The 18458-nt window shown below is 33.0% G+C and overlaps 1 non-coding gene across 1 annotated transcript; it reads right to left on the bottom strand.

Moving 5' to 3' along the window:
- Positions 1 to 13049: 13049 nt before the first annotated feature.
- LOC145037935 (small nucleolar RNA R71) lies at positions 13050 to 13156 on the bottom strand. The gene has a single exon (XR_013679045.1). It is a non-coding gene; the product is annotated as a small nucleolar RNA R71 (small nucleolar RNA).
- Positions 13157 to 18458: the final 5302 nt, after the last annotated feature.

The following is an 18458-nucleotide window of genomic DNA, read 5'->3' as shown; positions in this document are numbered from 1 at the left end:
AACTTCCCTCTTCATACACAATCTTCCTTGTTCTCTAGCGATACTCTACCTTCATCTTCTTTGTTGGAACATTCAACCTTCCATTCTACAAACCACTATTTCTATTTCCATCATTATCTAAAAAAATATATCTTTCTCGTTAAAACATCCATAGGGTAATTTAAAACAGTCTTTTATAAAAAAAATTACCGAAATCTAAAGAGTTTTAGAATTAGGTTTGCGGAAATCTTATGTTAGTGATTTAGTGTTATCAATATATTTTAGTTTGCTTATTATTAAATTTGAGATAGACTGAGTTCTGTTTATCCACCGAGATTGTAGGTGCGGAGCACACATTCAGAGTGATAAATGTGAGCTCGGGAATAAGGGCTCGAGGGCAACGCTCCTTGGTATAGGGTTTCAAGGAACAACGCCTCTTATAGAGTCCAAGGGGCAGAGCTACTGGTGGTGATTTTGTTGAGCGGACGGGGTCAAGGGGCAACACCACAAAACCTAGACGAATTGTGACATCATTATGATGTAAGAATCGGTTATGTCTTATACTGATTTTTCTAACTACAGTTTTGGCGCCAAAATGGATTTAACCACTTTTAACCAACTTTCTCTCCTGTATAAGAACATGGTAAATGTTTAAGAAAAAGGTTGGACTCTCTATACTCGGAAATTGATCATCGGATTCTCTCTATCTCTCAAAAACACAAAATAGCAACGTACTTTCTATGTTTTGAATTTTGAAGTGGACTTACTTCTAAATTGTCCTTTAAAAAATTAACACTATACTTCCAAGGGTCCCTAAGCAACCAATCTTTGGTAAACCTTAGATTGTCCTCGAAAATTGCTTAATTATTTTAGTCATATCCAATTCTAGACCTTTTCCCTTCTTAATGCCCCAAGCATTTGGAAAATTTTAGAAACGATGAATAGTATAGCACATGCAATCGATTCTGTACCCAAAGAAAATGGGACACGATTCATGATGTCTCACATAAAGACATGATTCTAAACCAGTCTTTTGCTACAATATTTTCTATTTGTCATGTTCTCAAAATTTGACTATGAAGTGGGATGTCGTAATCATAATCGAATTTTAAGAACGCAATATGTAGAATTTTCTTAAGTTGAACCAAACCAACATAAAATTCATATATATATATATATATATATATATATATATATATATATATATATATATATATATATATATATATATATATATATTCTTGACTAAAAATGATTAAAATCTCAATCTAAGCTTTTAGAATTGAAATGAAGTATAATTTCCTTTCACTTAATTATAGAAAAACGACTTTTCAACCCCTACAACTCCACGAATTGAAATTTTGTTTTCTATAATTAACATTGCTAACTTGCGACTTTTATCATAATTATCATGCTCCCACTAACATGATGATTATTAGCATAACACTTATGCTCCCACTAGCTTTGACATGTACTCAGAAATCAGCTGGATTTCTAGAAGTAAATACTTTACTGACTTTCTTACCAAAATTCAGATTTCTGAGATGAGATTGCCTTGATAAGACTTTATCAAAAGCATACACCTTATCTTAAATAACTCACAGGTGTGTCTAAAAAGTTTTAGAACTATGAAAAGGGATGCTGTAATCATAGTCTAAGTTGTTTAGATCTTTGCTATTTGCTCCAAATCTACTTGGTGGAAGTGTTTCCTCACCATCATTTTCATGAATCAGAGAGAAACCTTATGACCCATAGATTTTATGGTGTATATGTTCTTATCCATGTGAATTTTCAAAAACATAGTCACATGACAAGGATAATGACAAATCCAAACTTATATGGACTGAACTCAATCTTATTTTCTTGCCACCTGGCAGCTCAAGGGCCTACTATTGCTTCCAAGTTGTTATGAAACCAATTGAGAACTCTAAGAACTCATATGTAAAGCCAACTTTAACTGGAATGGGCACAGAAATAGAAATATGTCAACAATATATGTTATTAACCTCACGTCGTGTGCTAATGTTAAACTACAAGTTTTTATTCTTGATTAGATCTTGAAATTCTTCCAGGATCTTTAAGACCCCCACTATCCTTTTGACACACAAGACTCACTTGCAAAATATTCAAGAGATAGTTTTGATTCTTTATCAAGAAAAACACTTCACACAATTGATCTTAGTTGGTCTTTGTTTTATCCAAAACATCACAACTTACCAATTTCAAATATACAAGTGTAGGATACTTCTACTCTTACATTTGACTAGTGTTAAGAAACCTTCCTTTAAGATATGTCTCTCAAGTTACAATCTTGGAGTATGACTCTAAGAATTGTTTTTGGAACGAAGCATGACTCATCTTCTTGGTTTAATCATTTCAGCAATTCAAGATTCCTCTTCTTAGTCATAAGAACACACTAAGATGAATTTAGAGGACTAATTGTGACATGATTTCTAAATCATTAAGATGATCACTAAAAATGATGCTAAAGTACTCTCTCATCTTTTCAGATTTGAGAAACTTTTATCTTTTTGCCTAAGTTGATTCTTCTCATTCGTTCTGCCATACATCAAATCTTTTCCAATGTTTCAGAATTATACTTTAAAATTGTAAGTATAACCATATTTACTAAGTTATAGTAAATCATGACGAATAGTCTTATCGATCTTTTGTGGTGGGCCTGACCAGTGCACAAGAATGTGTACTCGATCCCTTAGTCCCTCACTTGATTCACTTAAACAGGTAAACAAGGAATTAGTCTTAATTTTTTAAAGATGAAAATTCTTATTCATCATACAACTTGCATGATTCTAAGTTTCTATCCAACTGAAACTTGGGTGATGAGAATCTTTCCTTGTTTGGTAAATTTAGACACTACCACAAATGAAAGAATCAAATCCACTTTCCAATATTGCTATCAATGGAATCATATAAACAACAAATTTTCACAAATGTCATTGTAAGGATACTTAGAATAAATAAAACCAAAAATATTAATTTAAAACTTTGCGAAAAACTTATCCTTACAATGCAAAAGCATATGAAAAACTTGTTTTTATCTATTCCTAAGCAATATTACATAACTCCTATAAGTAACAACTCAAAATTCGAATCACCAAACCATGCGATCGAAATCCATCTTCACGATCAGAATCAACATATATTTCCATCTTCAGTTTTTCTTTGATTCTTAAAACATCAATATGTGACCCAGTCACATCATGTAATAAGAATCTCATAATAGAAACTTAATAGAGTTTGATAGTGGACCTTACCTGAAGATCTTTTAGGTAAATTTGGCAGCTTCGTAACCAATGCCCCTTACCATGTACCATTGTCAATATCCATGGAAGTTTGAGAAGTTGATATTCTAATCAAATTTGCTTTACTAGTCCTCCTAATCATTGCTGATTTAGAAGCACCAAGAAAATAGATAAGATCATTAAGGGTCATGTGATAGTATGTTCCATAGTAGTCCCAAAGGAACTCACTATGTGACATAGAAAGTGATTGAACATCCAACTTTCTCAAGACTTTGACACCCAACTCTCTCGGCTTGTCAATGTGTGACTTCATCTCCAAGATGTGAGCACACATAGACTTTGCTTGCCAATAGGACTTGAGTGACCTTGAACTTGTGGGTTAGGGAGAATAATTGGAGGAGATGGAGGAAGTGAAGTTCCAAGAGATTTGGGAAGATCATAGATGTCTGAATTAGACATCTTTTGGGAGATATTCAAGATAGTTGATTTAAAGTCCTTAATATAACACCCATATGAAATATTAAGGCTAGGACCAAACACAATATTTTATAACTTGGAAGAGGGATGCCGTAATCCAAGCTATAGACTATTTGAAGGTAGGTGAATGACGATTCACCAATTTCCACCATGAAAAATGAAATAATTTATTAGGTCTTTATTTGAAACTCCTAGATCTTTCGAGATTCATTGAACTGTTCAATGACATGTTTCAATCTCGAGTGTGCCCTTCAGGTTTTGTGACTGGGATGTCAAGGATCACAAAACAAGGTGTGAAGTAACCATGCAAATTACTTAGTACTCTTAACTGTTTACCCCTCAATCGATGTGTCGGTTAACCACACACGCTCCATCGATACTATGATAAACATTAATTTACCCTTTGCCTACGTTGTTAAATACGAGTTAGTGTGCCAGTTAACCACACACGCTCCACTAACCGACTTAAACAAAGTGCAAAGTGTAATTTCATGGATTAGCACCTTATTCACAATTTCCTAAAGTAACTAAGATTAGGAATTATAAAAAACATTTAGTTACTTTATATTTATCATTAATACTTTTAATGAAGGGAGAATTATAGTCATTGTCCTACCTGTTCGACTAACGACCCTCCACCAGTCAAGGAAGTGGTGGGTGAGAGTGGACACCATTAAACTGCCATTTTATAGGCAGTAACCTTATCCCCCCCCCCCCCCCTCTTATAGACCGACTTCGTGAATGAGGCCTACTAATGGGAAGACGACTTGCTCTTTTATATATATATATATATATATATATATATATATATATATATATATATATATATATATATACACACACTAGTATCGTACCTGCACGATGCGGCGGCGACGATTTCTTTCATTCGAGCGATTAGTTTCCAAATGAAAGTTAGTGTCATTTTGGTGGTTGTCAAATTCTTTCGTTTCGATTTGTTTCATTCTGGCGATTTGTTCCTTTCGGCGATCAGTTATCTTTTGACAGACGATAAATAGTAATTTCCGTGTATTACTCTTTATCTGACAACTAAAAAACAACGATTAGTTTTATTTGTTTAGATGATGATAAATTTCCATTTTGAATTGAAAATGTAAAAATTTGTTATATTAATCACAAAAATATTGAACTACGTTTAAAATAAAAATGATAACTTTTTTTGCGAGACTACACATTACATGTTTAAAATAAAAATGATAATTTTTTTGCAAGACTACACATTACATTAACATGTAAAAAGTTAAGTATTATAGTATATATCGTTTTTCTCTTTTTGTCATTCTTTTGGGTTTTGTTTCCGGTATTATAAAATTCATTTCTTTTATATTTGCATTAATAAGACTTATTATAATGATTTATATAAACATTTAAATAAAAGTGTGTTGTATAAATAATATATTTATAATAATTCATATTGCACTAAAACAATTAAACTTAATAAAGGACTATTAATAAGTCATATTTATAATAATTCATATTTATAACTATACTAATAATTTGATTTTTAAAAGAAAACTTTTCTAATAATAGATAAAAGCAAATTTCGTTTTATCATTATTGAAAATCAAATATATTTAAATTCGAATTACGTGAAAAATAATAAATATAAAAAAAGATTACAATTTAATTTTCAAAAACATCATCCATTTTTATAATAAAACTCAAATCATTTCGAACAGTGGTTTGGTGAAGCAAATAGTAACATCGGATATAGTTTAAACATTTTCAAAATATTTCTTATTAAATTAAATATATTAAAGATAATAAAATTTTGAGAATATGAATTAAAGTAATATATATATATATATATATATATATATATATATATATATATATATATATATATATATATATATATATATATATATATAAGAAAACATATGAAACCAAACTTTGAACGATAAATTGTATTTTAATAATTTGATAAAATGGAAAATAAGTTAAAGCCAAAGTTACTAAAACAATGAATAGAACTTTTAATGTTGTTGTGAACCGGTAATGACAACAGGATGTGTTTAATATATACCATTATTTATAGTTATTATTTAAAGTCTTAAATTTAAAATATATTTAATAAAATAGTGACTATTTTGAAATAGAGCATATTGATAGATTCTAGTTTCAAATAAAACTAAAATTAAATAAAAAACCATTTTAGATTCTATAAAAAGTTAGAGTTATCATAACTGGAAGTCTTTTCTGTATTGTCCTTTATATAATATAGTGAAATCAATGTTTTTTATAATTATAAAAAAATTATTAAAGCCGACTATCAAATCAATAACAAAATACATATACAAATATATCATAAATACGATTCATATATAACTTATAGTACTTTGTATTTGTCCATGATATATTATTTTAAGTGCCAAGACTTGTATGAGAATTTGAAAATATATTTTTCATAAATAATTTCAAAGATATTAAAAACACAAATATAATGTTTTATATTTAGATGTAAATGTTAATTCAAATAAGAATGATTAATACTATAATATAAATTTAAAATACTCTATTTTAGTGTATTTTAGTGGAAAGTTAAATCCAAGTTTTTAATTCAACTACTAAATTGGCACCTTTTACCATTTGAATGGTCATAATCAAAGCTTATTTGTTACTTTTTTTTTTCTTTAATGCTTTTTTGTTTCTTACAGGAGATATATAGTTTTTGAATGTATCTGTCTTCTGTACTACCTATCCCCTATCAAGCTTTGGTTTGTTTGGGTAAGATTTCCTTTTACAAAAAAATATGAAACTAACTCACTATAAAATCGCACACAAACAACCAAAAACGCGGCTCGAAGCATAAAAATTAAAATCACAACGTAACTTTTTTGTAAATTATAAAAAAATTAAATCATTACTTTCGTTTTTTATAAATTATAAAAGAATTAAATCATTATTTTTGTTTCTGAAAGATTGAAAGAAAATAAAATTAATGACTTTAAAATTATTTATTTTGTCTACTGTTTACTAAGACAATCCAAAAAAACTTCATAAACATTTTAATTAAAACACTTAATCATGCTCAAGGAGATGCAATAGACTTTCATTGGAAAACTATAGATGATCTCTCCACAAGAAGCTAAAAACTTCATGCTCAATTTTTTTTCAATTCTTAGACATAAATTACTTTTATACCAAGATGTAAAAAAACAAAATATCCATAAACCCCATACACCAAAACAAACAATGGCCAGACCTTGAAGATTCTATTTTTATTCATGTATAGATAGCTTTTTATTAATACATGAAAACAAAATATACAAAAAAAAAAAAAAAAATCAAGTCCAAGAACATATCCAGGAACAGAGGGTGATGAAGTCAGTTAAATCTGAAGGAAAAAAAAACATGAGCCCTGTTAGATACGTGTATTGACCCATGTACAAAGATGGAGACAGAAATAATGCAAACATGGTTTAAATCTTGAAAAATAGAGAGAAGAAGAAAGAAACATATTTGTAAAGAATTCAATGTTTTAAAAGTCATTGCCTAATCTGCGTCTACTTTCTTCCATATATTCCTTGCACTCTTTAGTAGAATACAGAGACATGGGCAAGAGGGTTAGGTTAGAGTAGAAATCCATAAGAGAACAAACAAAAAACATACATAAAAACTCAATAAAATAAGGAACTTCTAACCAGGTAAGACAAACATTAACTGGATCTAATAACCTTGCTTTTGTGTCACGATATAGGAAACTTGATTTATGTGTGTTGGTGCATAGATATGAGCAACTACAACTGTGTTGGAGCAAGGCAGCAACTGTGGTACATGTAAGAACACAAATAAAGACAAATGAGTAAAAAATGAATCTGCAAGAACTTAAATACAACTTTTCGGAATCATACATGTAAGAACACAAATGAGTATAAAAAAAATAAAATGTGAAATTAAATAGAAATCTAAACCTAACATATTTGGTAGAAACTAAAATCGAACCCACTAATCTTAGGATGGATTTGTCTTTACATCTAGGGTTTTGACAAGATCTGTAACGAAGAAGAGAGAGAAGCTCTTCGATGTGATAAAGGGAGTGGAAGAGATCATGGTGGTTCTTAATGGTAGTTTGAAGAGGAGCCGACATGCAGACGACTGGTATTGACGTTGGCTGATGTTGCAGATTTTGAATGGGGAGAGACGATGGAGAAATGAAAAGAGCAGATACTATGGGTAGATAGTGTAAGGGGTGTTGGTGTCGGCCGTTAGGTTTTGTTTCGAGAGTATTGGAAATGGAGATTTGTTTGAGGAGGGGTTATACGCAGAGATGAAGACGAACAACAATGGGGGCGATCCGTGTGCTTTCATTTTACATCGTGGGATGGTTGTAGCAAATCAACGGCCCAGTTGGCTATCCGTGTGGTTTATTTCTTTGTAGATTTCACCTGTTCAACATTCACGCATTCGGGTTACACCTCTTTCTGATTCGTTGTTTTATTTTGACAAGGATTACAATATATTAAATCCTCACCGTTCATTTTGGATCCAAAGGTTCATAACTTGTTTCCTTGAGTTTTAAGACAATTGTCTTAATTTGTAAAGGATCCATATTTATAAACCCTTTATAATATGGTGTATATATATATATATATATATATATATATATATATATATATATATAAAATTAACTTATAATATTATAAAGTATAAGGTCGAATTTTAACTTTTAAAATTCTAAGGGCTTAACTTAGAATTAAAGTATTCATGGGAAAACTTTACAAATTTCAAAACTTTAGGGAAGTTTTTGAAACTATTCAAAACTTTTCATTTCATAACTTATGAGTTTGATGGTTAATTAAAATGAAGACTCTTCATTTTTTATGTAACCTCTTGTTCTTTAATAACACTTTTAAAGAAGTGTCTCTTAACCATAACTTGAGAACAAGTTATGGAGTCATACTACTATTTAATGAAAAGACTCTTCATTTTTTATGTAACCTATGACACTTTTATGAGTTTTAAGATTCATAAATGTGACCTTTTATGTAACTTGAGGACAAGTTACAAAAACACATTTTATGAACTACCTCTAGATTAATTAGGATTGAAAACAACTAAAACACAATTTTTTTCCATTAATCTAAACTATCTCATAAATCAAGGAAACATAAAACTTTTGGTAATCCATAACTTATGGAGTTAAATGCTTGTTTTATGATGAAACTTTTCATGTTCCATAACTGAAGAATAAGTTATGGAGTTCTTTAAAAACATTAACACCAAAATTTGTAACTCCATAAAAACTTTGAATCAATTTTTTTAAAACCTTTTCATATCCATAACTTATGGAGGTTTAAAAAAAAACTATTTAGATCAAACTTTTAAAACTAATAAAATAGTCATATCATTTTATATTTTACTAAATTTGACCTAATTCAACTCAAATAGCAAATGATTGAAATCTTACACATAATTAGTTTTTCACAAAAACAAGTAATTATCTTAAAATTTGACAAACATCATGTTTTTTTTTTCCTTTTTTTTTTCAATTTTGAAAATAAAACATTTGCATCAATATAACAGAAAACAACTCATTGCTCTGATACCACTGTTGGGTTTTTGAGCATTCTAAAACTCCTAAGTGTACATGCAAACCTAAATACCTTGGATCTATGTTTTCTCTATTATACATGTAAATATGAATATTCCAATGTATTACCCTATCTAGCATACAATCTTTTGATACTTGGGTAATATAACAAGTTAGAATACATACCTTGTTGATGTAGCTTGACTCCATGATGCTCGAGAGCCTAGTGCCCCAAGTGTAACAGCTAAAATGGTTCACATAACATCATCAACACTTGAAATAACCATGAGAAGAAGACACTTCATGCTCAAATCGGCTAGCCCTCATATATGTATCATTAGTGCCAATTTCTTGACCCAAAGGGTCCTTATATAGTGTGCACATTAGGGTTACACCATGTAACCCATGACTTTACCCATTCCTTATGCTCCATGGGTTTTAACCTCCATGGAGTATCCATGGGTCACCATATGGGTTAAACCCAACATAAGGAATCATGGATCATAAGCCCACATATATAAGAATGAATGGTTTACACAATCAATCCCCATATATTTAATTAGTCTCTTTTTGATCACTAAATTAAGTCCAAATTAATTCTTGATCAATACTAATTAAATAACATGATCTCATATTAATATGTTAAAACTTATAATATATTAATATGTCACAAATGTCTTCTTCTCATAAACGGTCTATCCAAAAGTTCTGATGCCATGCAACCCAAATTGACCATGCCGATTCGGGTTAATTACATGCCAATTATAGTTATGGACTTAGACACTAATCCAACAATATCAAGTAAGGAATAACCAGGTAAGATCATATTGGAGATATGGTCTATTTTGTATATAGAGTATAGTGTTTGGAAATCCAATTTTATACACCTCACTAAATGCAGCCTAGACATCACTCCCATAATTAGATCAGTCAGTAATATGATATGGAATCATTGACAAATCTTATTTATAAAATTCATAAGAATGACTATGAATATAAATATAAGTTACATTGAAAGAGATATGAGTGGCTGAAGTTACAAATATTTCTAGCGAATATCGGAAGATGGCACTGGTAGAACTTCGACTTTAGAGTTCCTACTATTCGAGCATCTAGCTATCCAATATCTCCCTATTTATACATATTTTAGGCATTATTTTAATACACTTTAAGCTATATTTTGGTTAAATGCAAATATATTTGGTACTTTGGGCATCCACAATTCATTCAAATTATTAGATTTTAATGGATTGACACATCATCATTTTATTTTTAATACAACTCTACATTGCTTTTTCTACAATGCATTAAACTCTATAAAGTTCAATGAAATATATTTTTAAAAGTTAAAAAGTTTCATTTTTCCCATTGAAGAGTTCAATGGCCATTGAACCCCATATCCGTTAAATTCCAAAATGTTATCTCACAATGGTAGAGTTTAATATATTGAATGCCAATTAGGCATGTCATCTAATTCAACTCTCTCAGTAAACTATATATTATGGATGATCTTATTCAGTTAAATTACAATTTGCAATAAAAAAGGACACTCTTGGAGAAAAAGGACTGAAAGTGATAAAAGCTAGAACGTGGAAGGATTGGAGCTGAAGCTGCGAGCTTAATAGAGCTTAAAAGGAATAAAAATCATGAAAATACAGTCCACGCGGCGTGGCTAGAGAGTACCACAGTGTGACTCTTTGAAAAGTCTCCATCATATGTGTGAACTAGAAGTTCACGATGTGAGCCTTGACTATTCACGTCGTGAGCATGATTATTCAAGAAGATAACTACACAGGGAGAACATTTCCTTGTGCATTACGAATATCTAATAATCTCACAATGTGAGACCATAAAGCTCACAACGTGAGCTGCATTATTAGTGAACTATAAATATAAATTAATAGATCGACTTTGAGAGTGACTGGAGAAATATTATGGAGTTCTAAGTCGATTTCAGAGCCAGAAAAGTGCGAAAAAAACCCTTTGGAAGAGAAAAAGATTGGAGATTAAGAGTTTAAATATTAGACATTACATTTGCTATGTATTAGATTAATCATGTATAATTCTTATGTGTTTTTGTGTTTATTTTCTGCCATGAGTAGCTAAATCATTAGTCTTTCGTTTAGTGTAGATAAACCCTAATACTTAGAGTTAGATACATACTTTCATGGATTTTGTGAAGTTGGTTTAGCTTATGTTTGATTTATCATACCTAGCATGTTAAAGTTATAGTATTTTTTATTTTGATTCAAGTTAAGTGTAGATGAATGACCATTTTGATTGCATGAACTTGATTATCTAGTACTTTATGATCATTAAATTGCTAGAGCTAGGATTTACCAAATCTTAGATTAGGTAATAAAGGTAATAAATTTATATATGTTAAGAGCATAATTTGATCATAATTGTGTTTGGTTATTTGTCTATATCATAAATAATAATAATCTTAGATATTTCTCACATAGCCTAATTATCTTTAATAATCAATTATGTGTTTACTTGTGTATATTCATTACATAGTAGTACATGAATTGTTGAAAATATTAAGAGATAGAACCACGACTGCTAATTATATTTATATTGGTAACCAAGTGAATTAATCCATGTTTAGAAACTAATCATAGGAAAAAGGGGGATTCAAAGTTAAACGAAAGTGTCTTCATAATTCTGATAAAAAATTTCTTATTTAAGTTGTTTACCTAGTTTTTAGTAACTTGAATACTTTAAGTTAATCTGAACTTGCGAAATCAGATAAAACCCCCATTTTAGTTATTGTTGTGAGATTAATTTTAGTAATTATTTTATTAGATGAATATCATTCCCTACGTTCGATACCCAACTTACTTTACTATACTATAAATTGACTAGGTACACTTCCTATACGTGTATTAGTAGAGAAGTAGTTTGCTTTATAAATTTAAAAGTTGATAAGTATATCTTTTGCACATCAAGTTTTTGGTGTCATTGCCGGGGAACAGTGATTTTAGTTGTTAAATGAATTGCTTTAGATTAATCGATCCTTTTTGTGGTGTAAAAACAACAGTAATTTAATTTCTACATAATTTTGTTTTTTCTGATTTTACAGAGTTCACAACGTTAGAACTACTTCTCACGACGTGAAGTCTGAAGTTTTTAGTTTTTGTTTTTTAGTTCGTTTTTACAATTTGTTTTGTTTTGCTTCAGTAATTTATGACCAGGGGATCACAGTTTCCTATCGTACCACCACTCGAAGATCCAGAATCCATTTTCCATAAAATGTCAGATAAAAAGGTTGACGAAACGAGTAGCAGTTTTCAAACAGACAATGGTTTAGAAAGCTTCAAGAAAAGTCCTAACGAGAAAGGCATTGAGCATGAACCTGATTAAAGGACAACATAAAGAGCGAGGTCGAAGAAATGGCATATAATACAATGAGGATGATGTGGGAATACAAAAATAGGATGCATAATGACAATGGTCTTGGTCTTGTGCTACCTACAATACTAGTTGCAACGGGTTTTGAGCTCAATGGACATATCCTTTCAATGCTCAAAGACATACCATTTTCCGAGATATATTATGAAGATGCTTTCAAACACATGGATGAACTCTTAGACATTGAAAATTACTTCAATGTTCGAATTGTTTCAAGAGATGTAGTTTTGTTGGGGATGCTTCCAGTGATACTAATTGTAAATGCAAAAATATGGTTGAAGTCGTTAGCACCTGGAATTATAAGAACTTAGCCCAACCTTCATGAAGCATTCATAGAGAAATGTATTCCTCCTTCGAACATAACCAAACTTAATAAGAAGATGGACAACTTTCAACAAGAAATTGGAGAGTTCTTATATGAAGCTTGGCAAACATACAAGGGGTTGCTAAAAAATTTCCCTCAACATGATCTAAATGTGCAACAAGAAGTTTCTGTCTTCTATGATGGGGTGAATGTGACAACAAGGCAACTCCTTGATTCTCAAGGACCAATGACTAAGAAGAATCCAACTACTATAAAAGAGTTAATTGAAGAAATCGTGAAGCACCTACAGAATAACATAACCCACGAGAGGATGTGACAAAATTTGAAGGAAATGGAGACGGATGAAGTGAGAGCTTGGCAGCTTTGATGACAAAACTAGAGAATATGGACCGGAGGATGACAAAGATAGGTCAATCGATTCATTCTATACAGGTGGGGTGTGATAATTGCCATTAACCATACTTAACCAAAGATTGAGATTTGGATGAAAATTGGAACATAAAAGCTCAAGTGTGTTATTCTAATGGTGACTGATTTGATGAAGTTTGGATAAAGCCTAAGAAATAATGGTTTCCTTATGAAGAATAGAAGAAGCAAAAAGAATAAAAGTATCGGCAAACTGGATGAGGCTTCTACCAAAAAGAACAACCACTACCGAAGAAGAAACCCAACTTTGAGTTAATGCTTAATAGTTTTATGGAAGCCTCTAAAAGGGCATGATGTTACTGATGTTACAATTAGAAACCGACAAGCTTCCATCAAAAACATCGAGACTCAACTTGGGCAATTGACAAAGCTAGTTAACGAAAGGTTACCACATAAAAATCCTGATTCAAAACCGCAACCTCACATCATGGCCATACCCACTGAAGAAGACCATCATTATGAGCCTTTAATGATCCACAATGAAGCCTCAAAACAGCCCTAGTACAAAGCCAAATAGAATGAAGATTGAAGAAAAAGACAAACTGGTGCCCAGTTCTTACGATGCCAGCCACTACCTCTCACGTCGCGAGGCCAGTCTGATCAGAAAAATTAATCTCTTGTTAGGAGAATTTCATTTATATCCATGGAAACTTAAAATATTACTTTTATATCCTTACAAAATTTAAAATTATATATATATATATATATATATATATATATATATATATATATATATATATATATATATATATATAGGGGAGCGTTCAATCGAGAACATTTCTTATTGCGAGAACATTTGAGAATAAATTTGGACCACCACCAACCACCACACCCACCACCCCTATCCACCAACATGCACCACCACTCTTCACTACCAACCACCACTACCACCTTCATCACCGCTCGCTACCACCACCCCCACCCATCACCCACCACAACCATCAACACCTACCTCCACCACCCATCACCACCACGCTACCCACCTCAATCACTTATCATCACCACCCGCCACCATTACCAACCACCACCACCGCCTTTCACTATCCACTAAAACCACCACCCGCCACCACTATCACCACCTACCTCTACCACCCATCACCACCACCCCTATCCACCTTAATCACCCATCACCACCACCCGCCACTACCACTAACCACCACCCTCTGCCACTAACCACCACCACCACCACCACCACCACCTATCACCACCACCTCTACCAACCATCACCACCAAAACCACCACCACCAAAACCACCACCCGTCACCACCATCATCACCCACCACCATCACCAGCTACCACCCAACCACCACCACCCACTACCACTACCTACCACCTACCACCCAACCACCACCACCCACTACCACTACCTACCACCTACCACCACCTCCACCACTCGCCACCACCAGTAACCACCACACCCACCACCACATACCTACCACTATGCACCACCACTCATCACTACCAACCACCACCACTCATCATCACCACCCACCTCCACCACTATTTGCCACCACCACCCCCAACAAATCACCCATAAAAACCACCCCTCACCACACAATTACCACCAAACACCACCACTCATCACCACCTTCCCCACCCACCTCAATCACTCATCACCACCAACCATCACCAGCACGTACCACCTACCACCTACCAAATATCACCACCCATCACCACTTACCACCACCACCCACAAAAACCAGCACCCACCACCACCATCCATCACCACTGACCACTACCACCCACCCACCTCCACCACCCATTGTGATATCCCCAAAATCACGACTAAAAAAGACCGGTTTAATATATCCTTTTAAAATAATTTCAAAGTAAATCTATTGATTTAAAAGAGTTGCGAAATTTGTCCCCAAAACATTACATGATAAAAATAAGATTTATCAAAGCATTTCTTAAAGAAATGTATTTTCATTATATATCAAAACTCGGGATGTCATGTTCTGATACAGACACAAAAGCATAAACAATAAAACATAGACATTACACAATTTTATACAACTACAGGTCTATAAACAAAAAGATCTTCATAACTTCCCCAACTCATGCTCTCACGACAGTACCTGTAATACAAAGAACCTGAGTGGGTTAGGCTTGGGAGCCTAGTGAGCATATAGGGTTTTCAACCCATAATAAATAATTATATTTCCCGTTATCCTCACTTTACGTCCCTATGACAACAACTATTACAAGGGACCAAATCTAGGATTTTCATCGGGACGGACACTACTGCAGAGGGGTTTCCTCAATAATTAATATCCTAAGGCAACCATGAGGGGGATAGGATACAGCGAATGAACACCCCAGTTCACCAACTCTTACAGGTTATAAGCTTGCCAACATTCCACAGAACTATCTAGAAAAGTCTGTGGCCATCATCCATATTCTGTTGAATGACTAGATCACAATCACATCGAGGCCTATCATCATTTTATCACACATCAACTATCTACCCAAGTTCTACCCAGAATTTTTGTAGATAACAACATACATATGCATTCATATGCAAACTTAAAGCTGATAAGATACTCATTTAATGCTCATTCCAAATAAACATATAACATATATATACACGTATATTTATACACATGTAACACGTATTCTAAAGTAGATACTTCATATCTATGTGTTAGAAGAAAAGGAATATACACTCACATGATAAGACGATGATTGGACAGCACCTTGTCTCTTAAAATAATCTTTTCTAATAAAACCAGGACGTTTTCTCCAAAAACCGGGCTTTACGCGGGCAGAGTTTCGGCTCGGAAACTTTACTTCTCGGGATCCTTGGGGCTTCGGGAATTGCTTCGGGTCTTGGGAATAATACCGGGGCTTTGGGGGTAAAGCTTGCATGTAAAACGAGGTAAAATGGGAGAGAGAGAGAGAGAGAGAGAGAGAGGAAGAAATGAGCAACAAAACTCATCTACCCATGACCCCTATCTATAAGGGGCTGAACATTGGATTACGTTGGGCATAATCTCAGAGTACGTTTGGCGTACTCCTTCTACATGCAGCACGTTGGGCGTACGCTTTGAATCAGGCCTAATGCATCATGGCTTACGGACTCATGCACTCGAGTATTGTGTCAGGTCGACATGGTCCATTTCAGTTCATGCATACGGGTAAGCTGGGCGTACTCCCATTTCTCAAACTTCAAAAATTTGTATATTTCGCATATGCGCTCCGTTTTTGGCGTTCTTTATATCCACGCGTAGGTGGGACTATGCTCTACAACTTTCATTTAGACTCCGTCGGCTAATTTTGAATTCATTTTTATTATATTATTTTTAGTAGGCCAGGACAGGAAAACTGATGGGTTTTGAGCATTACATCAATCCTATGGTGCACATGCAAAACCCTAAAACTTTGGATCGAGGTTTATCTAAATGTACACGCAAATTATCCAAAGCTCATAAACCCTAGATCTAACATACTATAATCGAAATCACATATGAAAATAGGGTTTAGATCTTACCTTGATTGTTATGTAGCAATAACAATCTCAAATCCTCTTGATCTTGACTTCTGAAAGCTTAGTGCCTCAAATGTTGCACCTCTAATGGAGTCACAAACACCATAAGCAACAAGATAAACAAAGAGAAGTAGAGAAGGCACAAAAATGTCCAAGAACCCTTAGGGATCACTTCACCACGTTTTTAGGGCCTTAGGGGTTCCTTATATAGGTAGGCTATTAGGGTTTTCAACTAGGAAACCCTAATTTGACTGCTTAGGCCCTAAGAAGCCCATGGACTCCCTCCTTAGAAGCCTTGGATGAATTCTAATGAGTTTTCCCATAGATTTCATCCACTCCAACTTTTATGGAGTCGATTATCCCAATATTCAACTATCACACAATTGATAGTTCTAGTCCCCTTTATTTAATTAATGTCTTTTAGTCACAAAATTAATTCTTATTAATTCTTGACTAATATTAATTAAACAGTATGATTTATCTTTTAATATATTATTCATATAACATATTAATAAATCATAATTAATCATCTTTCTCCTTAGTTCATCCTATAAGTTGGTTTGGTGAAGGCAACCCAAAAGGACCATGTTCATAATCGGGTCAAGTACATACCAAAATAGTTATGGTCTTAGACACCTAGAAACATACAAACATCAATTTTCCATAAATGCCATGTCAAAGAGATATAAAATAAAGTAAACCAAAATTTTATTTATTTATAAAATGCGGAAAACTTTTCCTTACAATGCAACTTTAAATGGAAAGTATGTTATTACATATTTCCTAGCAATCTATCATAACTCCTAAGTAGTAGCTCAAGAATCCGATCTTCGAACCATGTGATTGAAATCCATCTTCGCGATCAGATTCAGCATACTATTCCTTTAAGCTTCCTTCCCTTTGCTTGATTCTGCCAAACATTAAAATATAACTGAGTCACATTTTGTATTAAGAATCATCAATAAGGAACCTAAAAGAGTTAGATAGTGGACTTACCTGAAGCAGATTCAAACTTTTTGACTTGACCTTTCTCTCAGATCTTTCAGGTAGCCAGGACAGCTTCACAACCAATGCCCCTTCATTTGGAAATAGAAACATATGGACCCTTTGGTAATGGTATATGGGACTATCTCAAACTTAGCCTTTCTCTTTACCATTTGGTCAACCGAGTTGACTATGGTAGATCCCTTTCCATTGGGAAGAGAAAGCTTTTCTCGATATCCAATGTTATCATTGTCAATATCCATGGTATTTTGGGAAGTTGATATTCTAATCAAATTTGCTTTACCAGTGCTCTAAATCATTGTTGATTCAGCAGCACTAAACAAATAGATAAGATCATTAAGGGTCATGTCATAGTCTATTACATAGCAGTCCTTAAAGAACTCACTATGTGACTTAGGAAGTGATTAGTCAACATCCAACTTCCTCAAGACTTTGACACCCAACTCTCACGGCTTGTCAATATGTGACTTCATCTCCAAGATGTGAGCACACATAAACCTTGCTTACCAATAGGGCTTTAGTGACCTTTAA

The sequence above is a fragment of the Lactuca saligna genome, chromosome 3, assembly GCF_052625555.1.
Source record: "Lactuca saligna cultivar CGN05327 chromosome 3, ASM5262555v1, whole genome shotgun sequence".
NCBI lineage: Eukaryota > Viridiplantae > Streptophyta > Magnoliopsida > Asterales > Asteraceae > Lactuca > Lactuca saligna.
Note: the sequence above shows the minus strand (reverse complement) of the source record. Positions and strands in the feature narration are given on the sequence as shown.